The sequence below is a fragment of the Macaca nemestrina genome, chromosome 17 (assembly GCF_043159975.1).
Source record: "Macaca nemestrina isolate mMacNem1 chromosome 17, mMacNem.hap1, whole genome shotgun sequence".
NCBI lineage: Eukaryota > Metazoa > Chordata > Mammalia > Primates > Cercopithecidae > Macaca > Macaca nemestrina.
Window position 1 is genome coordinate 13,474,777 of NC_092141.1, and position 11,343 is coordinate 13,486,119.

The following is an 11,343-nucleotide window of genomic DNA, read 5'->3' on the forward strand; positions in this document are numbered from 1 at the left end:
ACAACTGTCCTGCTGGAATCAATAAACTGTTGATTAAAAACCTTGTTACTCAATACACTTAGTAAGCTTAAACTGTTTTTTAGAAACCTAATCACTTTCATGTCACTAGCTGCTGGGATAGAGACAAAAGCTGGGGCTAATTATTAACAACTTCACAAAGCTGATATTGAATTTCTAATGTATCCCAAATGCCCGTTTTCTCTGATTAGTTCCTGTGTCCCACTAGCTAGCACATTGTTAGCTTGGAGAATTGCTTCATGTTTAAGATCCTAAGGTTTCAGAAAAACTTGAAACAGTAACAGACTCTCTGGTCGTTTTGAAACAGTCTTGTACTGATGCAACATCTGGATACCAAGGGGAATAATCGCTGGCTGGTAGACCGCCAACAGCATCCTCATACACCACCTGCTTCAAGATGGCTGACTCCCAGCAGCTGAGTAAAGAGGAGGAAGAGGATCAGAATTGCCTTGTAAAACAGGCCAACCTGGTTTAGACATATTCTAACTCTGAGATATCTGTCTCCTCCCTTGAATTCTTTCCTGAGCCCCAGAACTGTATTTCCAATGGCCAAATACACAAATATTCTCCAAGTTGCAGAGGACCACAGCTATCTGCCTGAAACACTATATTGAAAATTGGAAACTAGAGACTGAGATTTTGAAGTGAAAACCAGTCATCAAGCTGTCCCTGCGGTTATGTCCTGGGAGTAAAGGTGACATAATTAAGGCATCCAATTAAGTTGGCATTTATTGGTGAATACTCTGACTTCTGAGTAGCTCACCTGCGTATGTCATATAATCTTATACTCAGAGCATGCTGGAGTCATTATGCTTCAGACATGAGTCTCATTGGTAGAACAAGGTCTAAGGGCAAGACAGAAAGATCATTTTCCCCTGAAATCTGCCTATCTCATTAGCCTTTTCATGGGTGATAAAACTTCGCCTTCTCTCCAAATATGCAGGGGTCCCGTGGCTATCAATACTAAGCATGCCGTTTCCATTACTGTTATAAATTATGTGCCAAGCCCCTGGAGACCTTTGTCCCAAGGTACAGATACTTACTGAAGATGAACTATTATATGACAGCAGAAGCAAAAAGGAACTTTAGGAAATAAAACTAACAGACTTTTTAATAAACCATTAATCCATTTAACATGTGTAAAATGGTCAGTTCCAGAAAGTGGAGTACCTAGTTCACAACGATTATTCCTGAAATTACCACACACACAGACACACCCCCCCCCTTTTCAAGTAAATAAGACCAACAGTTTAATATTCTAATTTTTATTAATGGTTTTGTTTGATTTTTTTCTACCTTTTCTAATTTTTCTGATTGAATAATCTCTGTTATATTCTGCCCATCCTCCCAGATTTATTTTTGGTTTTCTATTTTTCAGGATCTGAAATGCAGCAGAGCTAAAAGTTGATCCTGCTAGTTGTATAACAAAGATACTGTGGAATTACATTGTCATATTATTTGTAAGCCCAGATGTATAATGGCATTGGAGGTTCTTGGTTAAAATTTGATTAAGTTGCCACAAAGTGAGACTGGGTTTCCCATCAAGGTGCTGTGCATTACATGCTTTGGTCAAATGACCAAATCACCTCCACAATTTTATACAACATGTTCATTTCAAAATACTTATTTAAATAACTCATCTTATATCTTTACTTTCTATCGCCAATCACTGTCTTGAAGATTTTTACATAAATATAAATAGTTACGAGTGGAACCAATACACAGATAAGGCCAATTTCCTTCCTAAGCTAAATATTAGTTTTCTTTCATCCCATGAAACTTTAAGAAGAAAAGTACTATTCCTCAACAAACAGTGAAAGAATCTGTTGCTGGCTGATCTGCCTTACAAGCAATACCAAAAAAAATCTTTCAGCTGAGAAGGAAACAGTACCAGATAGTAACTCAGATCTGTATGAAGAAAAGAAGAACACTATAAATGGTAAGGGAGTAGTGAACATATAAGATTGCATAAAGGTGGGCAGATCACCTGAGGTCAGGAGTTCGAGACCCGCCTGGCCAACATGGGGAAACCCCATCTCTACTAAAAATACAAAAATTAGCCAGGTGTGGTGGCGGGTGCCTGTCATCCCAGCTACTCATGAGGCTGAGGCAGGAGAATCGCTTGGACCCAGCAGGCAGAGGTTGCAGTGAGCCAAGACCATGCCACTGCACTCTAGCCAGGGTGACAGAGACAGACTCCGTCTCAAAAAAAAAAAAAAAAAAAAAAAAAAAGTTGCATAGATATGTATGGTACTACCTTTTCTCTTTTCTTTAAAGATTTATAATTATGCATCGTATTGTTGAACTTCTAACAGAAAGGTGCAATATGTATGACAGCATTAGCACAAAAAAAGAAAAGGGAGCTATACTGGGGCAAAGTTTCTGTATTTTAGCTGAATTAAGTTAGTATTCATTTGAAGTACATTGTGATAAACTAAGATGCAAATTACTATTCCTGAAGAAACTACTAAAAATTATAAAAATATGTATCACTAAAAAAGACAAAAGAAAATAATACACTAAAAATAGTCATTTAATTTAAAAGGCAGCAAAAAAAAAAGGGATAAATATATGAGACATATAGCAAACAAAAGAGTATAATAACAGATATAAATCTACCCATTTGGATGATTCTATTAAAAGGTGAATTAAGTAAACAATTCAATCAAATGGCAGATTGTCAGGCTTGATTTAAAAAAACAAACAAACAGAAGCCAAATATATGCCTTCTGTAACAGATACATTTTTGATTTTAAGAAGTTGAAAGCAACATCCAACAGTAAGAGATATAAAATACTTATATAAATAACAGACAAAATAGACTTGAAGACTCCAAATATGACTAGAGACAATAGGCTACAGCATATGAATAGAAGGATAAATTCATCAGAAAGATGTAATAATTATAAGTGCATACACAACTAAAACATAGCCCCAAAATGCATTAAGCAAAAGTTGTCAGAACTGAAAGGAGCAATAGATAATGCGATAATAATAAACTTTAATATTCCACTCTCAGTAGTTAATCAAACAGCTAGACAGAAAATCAGCAAGAATATAGGGGATTTGAACACCACCATCAACTACTTTGACCTAACAGACATTTATAGAACAGTCCATACAACGACAGGAGAATACACATTGTCTCAAGTGCCAATGAAATGTTCCCTAGGATAGATCATATACTGGACCATAAAACCGTTAACAAATTTAAGAAGATTTAAATAATAAAAAAAAGTTCTTTGACTACAATGGAATTAAAGAGCAATGAAAAACAACAATGGATGCTTGAGGGGATGGATATGCCATTCTCCATGATGTGCTTATTTCGCATTGCATGCCTGTATTAAAACAACTGTTGTACCCCATAAATATTAATATATATGTACACCAACCATGTCCCCACAAAAATTAAAAAATAAATAAAATTTGAAAAAAGAAAAACAACAATGGAAAGAAAACTGGGAAATCTCCAAAGACTTAAGTAAACCAAGGGTAAAGAAAAAAATTACAATGGAAACTAGGAAATATTTTAAACTGAATGAAAATAAAATCACAATATATCAGAATTTGTGAGATGCAGCTAAGTTTAGAGAAAAATTTAGTGCTTTAAATGCCTATATTAGGAAAGAAAAAAAGATCTCAAATCAGTAACTTGAGCTTCTACTTCAAGCAACTAGAAAAAGAAACAGCAAACTAAGCCAAAAGCAAACAGAAACAAGGAAATACTCAAGACTAGAGGATACATCAATGAAATTACTAACAACACAACAGAAGTTAAAAGGATGACAAAGAAATACTACCCAAATTTAGTCCAATAAAGAAGATGACTTAGACAAAACTGAAACATTCTTAAAAAGATTCAAATTACCAACATGAATAAAAGAAGAAATAGAAAATCCAAGTGGACCTATTACAAATAAAAAACTGACTTGGTAACTAAACTCTCACAAAGAAAAGTTAGACTCAGTAGGTTTTGCAGATGAATTTTATTAAATATTTAAATAATAAATAATATCAGTGTTTTTTTTTCAAACACTTTCATGAGTCAAAAGAGGAGGAAGAACTTCTTATTTATCCTGGGGTAATATTAACTTGATATGAAAGTCAAAAAAGACATCACAAGAGTGGAAAGCTACAGGCCAATAGTCTTCATGAATATACACACAAAATTTTTTAAAGAAATATTAGCAACATAAATCCAGCAATATATAGATAAGATTATACACTATGGCTAAAGGGGGGTTTGTCCCAGAAAGCAAAATTGCTTTAAGATTTAAAAATCAATTAATGTCGTATACCAATTATTAATAGAATAATAGACAAAAAGATGTAATTATCCAAACAGACTCAAAAAAGTATTTGACAAAACTTGACACCTATTATGATAAAAGCCCTTAACAAACTAGGAATAGAAAGAGAAAAAATATCTATGAAAAATCTGCAGCTAATATTATACTTAAAGGTGAAAGACTGAATACATTCCCCCTAAGACTGGGGACAAAGTAAGTATGATTCTTTCACCATCTTCTGCCAATAAGGCAGGAACAAGAAATTTAAGGCATGTGGATTAGAAATGAAGGAATAAAATAATATTGTTCATGGGCCATTTGACATGAATGTAGAAAATTCAAGAAATTCATTAAAAATCTAGTAGAAATAATAAATGTGTTCAGCAAAGTTATAGGATACAAGATCAAAATATAAATATCAATTGTATTTCTATATGCTAGTAATAAATAATTTGAAAATGAAATTTAAAAATAATTTAGTTCCAATCACATTAAAACTAAGAAGAATAATGTTAGCACATGAATTATAAAAGTTTTACACTAAAAGTATAAATCTTTGCTAAGAGAAATTAAAGAAGATTTAAATAAATGGAAAGGCACACTGTGTTCATGAATTGGAAGACTCAACATTGTAAAGATAATGACCCACTGAAATTGACTTGTAGATTTAATACAATTCTCATGAACATCTTATATATATAACACAGTATAATCCCTTATCAAAATACCAGTAGAGTTTGTGTAAATCTTTGAAGAAGATCCTAAAATATATATGGGAATGCAAAGGACCAAGAATAGCCAAAACAATTTTGAAAAAGAACAGAATTAGAGGATTTTATTACCCTATTTAAAACATATTGTAAACCTCCAATGTTTGAGACAGTGTGCTCCTGGCATAAGAAGAGGCATTATAGATCAATCATACATAATTGATAGTCCACCTAAGACAAGGTGACAAGGTGCCAAGGCAATTCAATGAGCAGGAATAGTCTTTGTAACCAATATTGGACAATTGGACATCCAATGGACAATTGGATAGTCACAGAAAAAACTGTGAATTTAAACTCTTACCTTACACCATAAATACACATTTACTCAAAATGAATCATATACCTAAGTGTAAAGAGCTGAACTATAAAAATTCTAGAAAAAAATCTTATGAACTTGGCTTAGGCAACTCATTCTTAACTATAATACTGGAAGCATAAAGATGAAGAAAAAAATTAAGCTTCATTAAAGTTTAAGAACATAAAAATACAATGCTGAAACCATACAAATAGTTACAATCATATATCTAATAAGAGATTTGTATCCAGCATATAAAAAACATTTACAACTTAATATGAAGACACACAACCCAATTTTTTAAATGGATAAAAGATTTGAATAGAGATTTCACCAAGAAGATATATGACTGGCCTAATAAGTACACGAAAAGATGCTCAGCGTCAGTAATCATTAGGAAAATATAAATTAAAATCATACGATACCACTTTATACCCACTAGGATGGCTGTAAGAAAAAAGTCAGAAAGACAATAACAGGTGTTGGAGAGGATGTGGAGACACAGGAACATTGCTGTTGGGAATATGAGATGGCACAGCCATTTTGAAAAAGAGTCTGACAGTTTTCCAAAACAGTTAAACTGTGGATTAGAAAGAAAGAAAGAAAATTGTCTTATTCATAGACTATTTGACCTGAATGTAGAAAATTCAAGAAATTCATGAAAAATCTACTGGAAGTAATACATATGTTCAGCAAAGTTAAAGGCTACAAGAAACCACATACAATCTGCAAGTAGGTATCTACTCAAGAGAAATGAAAATATATGCTTCCAAGAAAGATACGTCTATAAATATTCATAATCTTGTGATACATCATAGCTAAAAACTAAAACTTCCATATGTCAGCCAATTGGCAAATAAATAAAATGTAGAATATCCATACAATGAAATATTAGCAATAAAACCCCCAAAATTATTGATACATATTAAATATGGATAAATACGGATAAACCATAGTCAGGCACAGCCAGGTTGAATCAAAAACCCCAAGTTGCTGAAAGGGCTCAAGAATAGGAATTGGAAAATGAGTGTTTGAGTTGTGGCTCTGCCACCTACTGTCTGACGAAGCTTCAGTGAGTCAGGCAACTAACGGGAAGAGCTTCAGCATCTTCACTCAAAACATGAATGGCTTGAACTGAATTGCATCTAACCTTCCAACTATAATATCATAATATAATATTGAAAACATTCGTATTTAACTTAACAATGTATCTGTAGGCAATGTCATTCTACCCTCCAATATCATTTTTACTCTTCTCCCGTTTTGCAGTAGCCACACATGTGGGGTGGATTGAGCCTATCTTCTGGCCACTGCAATTGATTCCGTGATGTGAATTAGGATCCAAGCCTAAGCCAGTTGTTTGTTGCTTGTCATTTTGCTGGACAGAGAACTGGTTCTAAAGCTCAGGATGTCTCTCTCTGTCTCCTGGAATTTCAGCTATAAGGCTTGTCTTGAACTGCTGCTGGCAGCTGTCTCTGCCCCACAACTGGAAACCAACCTGAGGGCACAGCTGGAGGGTACAGAAAAGCAGAGGAGAGAGGCATGCAGAGCAGTAGTGCTAAGGGCCTTGATCAAGCCATGCCTGAAGCCAAACATATCTTCAGATCTTTTATTCCCACGATTAAGTATATGCCTCTTATTATTTAAGACCATTCTCTATTACTTGCAATCACATGTATTATGTCTGATAAAATGGCTGTGCCTTAAATATCTAAGTCCCAGGTCATTAGAATCTTAAACTAGAAACGTTGAGGATGAGAACTTGTTCTCCCAAACATTATGTAGTACTGGTTTGGCTCTCTGATATGTGACTGCAAAATGATGGGGTGAGTGAATTTAGTCAAGACTGAAACCAAATACTTTGGGTATATGTTTAGAGTACAGACTCCAGGAGAGGATGGGGATTTTGTATATATTACTAACTTAAAGATGAAGAATAGTTTTTAGACCCTATTTGGCAGTTGGCTGGTTGGCACCTGGCTGCCTGGAACATCACAGCCACTCAATAAATATTTGTTGAATAAATGAATAAATGGATGAAAGGAGATGAGGCAAGAAAGCAGGGGGATGGTGGAGAGTATGTATTAGCATCACAGTTGTACTAATGTGGGCAATTTTATAACGCAAAAGTGGATCAAACTAATTTGAAAGTTTCCCAGTAGTCCATGGCCACATCCATGATTTGTCGATCTGAGACTTGTATCTCTCAAAACAAGCTATAAACCTTATGACAAAGAAGATTTAACTGATGAAACAACTTGATGACAAAAATCAGAAAAGAAAAAAGTTGGCTCAGTTAGAGTCTTTCATGATGTATGTAAGTCAGGACATTCTTTAGTGAGCCCTTCATCCTGGCTCACATTGCAATCCCACATAATTGTATCATGAGACTGTGCTCCTTAATTCTGTCTCCCACCTTAGTTTCCATTGCAACCCTTAGCACGATTCATTCAAGAGGAGGATATTTGCTTATTGACTCTGGTCTTCTCTTCTTATAAACGAAAGGTCCATTTGCTTCAGAAATTTCCCATTTGGTTCTCTAGGAATATGTACAAAGTAAGCTCACAAACTCTTGAAACAAAAGAACTTTAAAAACATATATTTGAAAGAAGACCACACAGGTGTCATTGGACATGAAGACGAAGTTTCACTTTTATAGGATATGACAACAATCTGCCAAAGGACTGGGCCCTAAATTTGAAATCTCAGGAGGAGAAAAGCCATATAAATAAATTAAACATGTTAACTGAACCTTGGTATTTGTGACATAAAGCGGAACAAAATTTTATAGCATTCGATTCCACTTTTTCTTCACGAAAACTATGTCCTGAGATATTTTGGACTCAATTTTCTTTTAGTCATTCAGAAAAAGAAACATAATACCCCTGTATCCATTTCTGCCAAGCACTCAAGATGGAGTGTTTTCTGAAATGTTAAAAAAATGAGTCCAACATAAACTTGATAGTAATACAAATAATTTTTTTCCTTAGACTAATCATTTCACCTACATGATCTCATTCTTCTTTACAGCATTTCATGTGATAGGATGTCGTGTAATAAGGCTATAAAGCTCAGAAGAACCATATTTCAGATAAAAATGGAAGTTGGTAATAAACAAAGCTGGCTTGTTTCACTGAGGATGGAGTGGTATACTAAAATGTAAACACCCTGAAAACTAAGCCTGGGTAGAAGGGTTGGAAATCCTCTCTAACACAGGCAAACACAGCGACTCTCTTATCCTTCCACTAGAAAGAAAGAGTGAAGCCTCTGATTTGGTGTTGATACATAAAACACCCAGAACTATCTCCACTACCCCTGTGATTGCCACTCACCTTAGAATGACAAGACTTGGCCAACTGGCTTCTGTATAATGAGCCGAACACCATTTTAGAGTTTTATTTTGCTGTTGCTATAAACCCAGGGGAAGACACCAATCCCAACTGAAATCTAAGAAGGAAGAAAAGAAATGAGATCTCAGCTATGAACAATCCATCAGCCTTTCCAGAGGGGAGATGTTGGCAGAGGTCACTCCGGTCAAAGCTGAGAGTGAATCCCTCTTCTTCTTATAAGAAATCTGCGGGCTGGCGTTGCGTTAGCTTGCCACAAATGCAAAACCTTAAGTCTTCCATCAGTAGCACCTGGTCTGCTCCTGATGGACGAACAGAAATAATTAAAGGTGTCAGAACTTTCTGGAAGAAATCCAGGTGACAAAATTCTCTGGGGTGAGTACAAAGTGAACAGAGCTTAGGAACACATTTCCTCGCTTTCACTTTATGTCTCTTCTCATGTCTCCCCAGGAATATGCAATCATTCGCAAATCACTCGTCATGGCAGGAACTGTGTCTGGGCTGAAAGCCTAGGGAACAGAGCAGCGTGGATATGGCCTCCTTCCCACAACCCATGCACTTTCCACACCTCAATGGCACGTTTCTTCTCAAATAACACACAGTGCATGCAAGCTGTGAGAAGGGGTGGGTGCAGGTAGGGAGTTATATTGAAACCAAACCTGGCTTATGCCTGAAATAGGAGGCAGCAAGTATTGGTTCGCATAGCAAAGACCTGGGTTGACAATTTCTAAACTCTACGAATATAAGGAGATGACTGTGCTTTATTAACAGGACTTTTGCCCTCCTGCAGAAAGTCTGCAAGGTGTCAGTCCAGACTGAATCTAGTGAACAACAGAAGAGACACATTGCTCAGCAGGTAGGTCCTGCCACCTCTTCTCCCATACAAGGCTCACACTCTTCTCTAAACAAATGTTGGACAAATAGTTAAATAGTACTGACTTGAAGTGACGGAAAATGCATGGCTTGACTAAGATCGTCTACATTTCTCTCTCACCCTCAATCCAGGAAGACAGATGTGTGCTTTTCAACACAGAAGGAAACAGCATGAAAACCAACAAGCAAGCAAGGAAACCAATGAATATAATAACAAAACTGATTATGTTGGGAACCTGATGAATACTTGAGGAGGAGGAGGACTTGAGAACTTTCTGGCACTGGAAGATCTTCACATGAAGGAACCAGGAGGCAGGGAAAGAACTACTCCAGGAACACTTAACAATCTAGACTCGTCCACTGTTACAGTACGAAGGAACTAGAAATTCTGGTGTTTGGAAACATTTTCTTAGTAGACTTCTTCTTGCTTTGTTTTGTTCTTCAACATGGTATAGAAAGCCTGATACTGAAACAGAAAACTGGGTACTTTTCCTGTCGGAGTGAGGGAGGAAGCAGGGGCTTGTGTCTGGAGGGTCCTCTTGGATGACTGTCAGTAGTGTAATTCCACAGGACCAAAGGTTTGAAAGAATGCAAACTGGGCTCATTTTCAAATGAGAGAAAAAGGCCTCAAGGTTCTTATTAGAAAGAGTTGTTGATCTATTAAATAAAAATAAAACCAAATAAATCCAATTCAATGAATTAAGATTTTCAAGAGATGTCAGATGTGGCCCCTGTACTCATGGACTTTTTCATCTGGCAAGGAGGAAAGATGTGTGTGAAAACATACTATGGGCCAGGTACGGTGGCTCATGCCTGTAATCCCAATACTTTGGGAGGCCAAGGTGGGTGGATCACCTGAGGTCGGGAGTTTGAGACCAGACTGGCCAACATGGTGAAACCCCGTCTCTACTAAAAATACGAAAATTAGCTGAGCGTGGTGGCACATGCCTGTAATCCCAGTTACTTGGGAGCCTGAGGTAGGAGAATTGCTTGAAACCAGAAGGCGGAGGTTGCAGTGAGCTGAGACTGCGCCACTGCAATCCAGCCTGGGAAAAAGAGTGAGACTCCGTCTCAAAAAAAAAAAAAAAAAAAAAGAAAGAAAGAAAGAAGGAAAACATGCTGTGAGCTATGCAGTGAAGAGAAGCAGATCATAGGCTCTGGGAGTTTACACTGGAGAAAGTTTTCATTCAACCGTGGAGATACTCAAGGCGATCTTTAAACAAGGTCTGATATCATGGGTAATGTTGGGGTCTATGCAGAGGTGGACATCAGGTAGGAAAGGATCAAGCAGAAGAACTGAGAAACGAAACGTAAAGTGTGTACAGACCGCAGTCGGCAATTGGGATTTATATTCTGCATGAATAAATTCTTGGAAAGTGACATTTAAGATTTTAAATGTGAGCTCAAAGAATGTAACTTTTACTCTGTGGGTGAAGTACTGTTTTGAGATGGGAAGTGACAGAAAATCAGAGCTGAGATTTAGGAAGATTAGTCTGGCAGAGGTTTTCAGAATGGCTGATGGTAGGGACAGACTTCAAAAAATTAAATAGTGACAGAATGGAAAGAAAAAGACATGTGTGAGATGAATGACCACTGAGTTATTGTTCCAACACGGTCAATATAATGCAAGCACGACCCAATGAGATGGCACCTGTGAAAAAACTCCATTAACTTTTAGTGCTAATTAAATGGCAGAGAAAGAAGTCATTAAGGGAAAGGGTGCTATGGCTCAAAAATTCGGAATTCTA

At 36.4% G+C, this 11,343-nt stretch overlaps 1 long non-coding RNA gene across 1 annotated transcript in view; it reads left to right on the plus strand.

The window, feature by feature from the left end:
* LOC105473541 (uncharacterized) overlaps positions 1–10,311 on the plus strand; it is a 243,729-nt gene extending 233,418 nt beyond the window's left edge. Inside the window, exons 6-7 of the long non-coding RNA XR_011615396.1 lie at positions 9,173–9,578; positions 9,728–10,311. This is a non-coding gene — a long non-coding RNA (uncharacterized lncRNA). The remainder of the gene's footprint in view (positions 1–9,172; positions 9,579–9,727) is intronic.
* Positions 10,312–11,343: the final 1,032 nt, after the last annotated feature.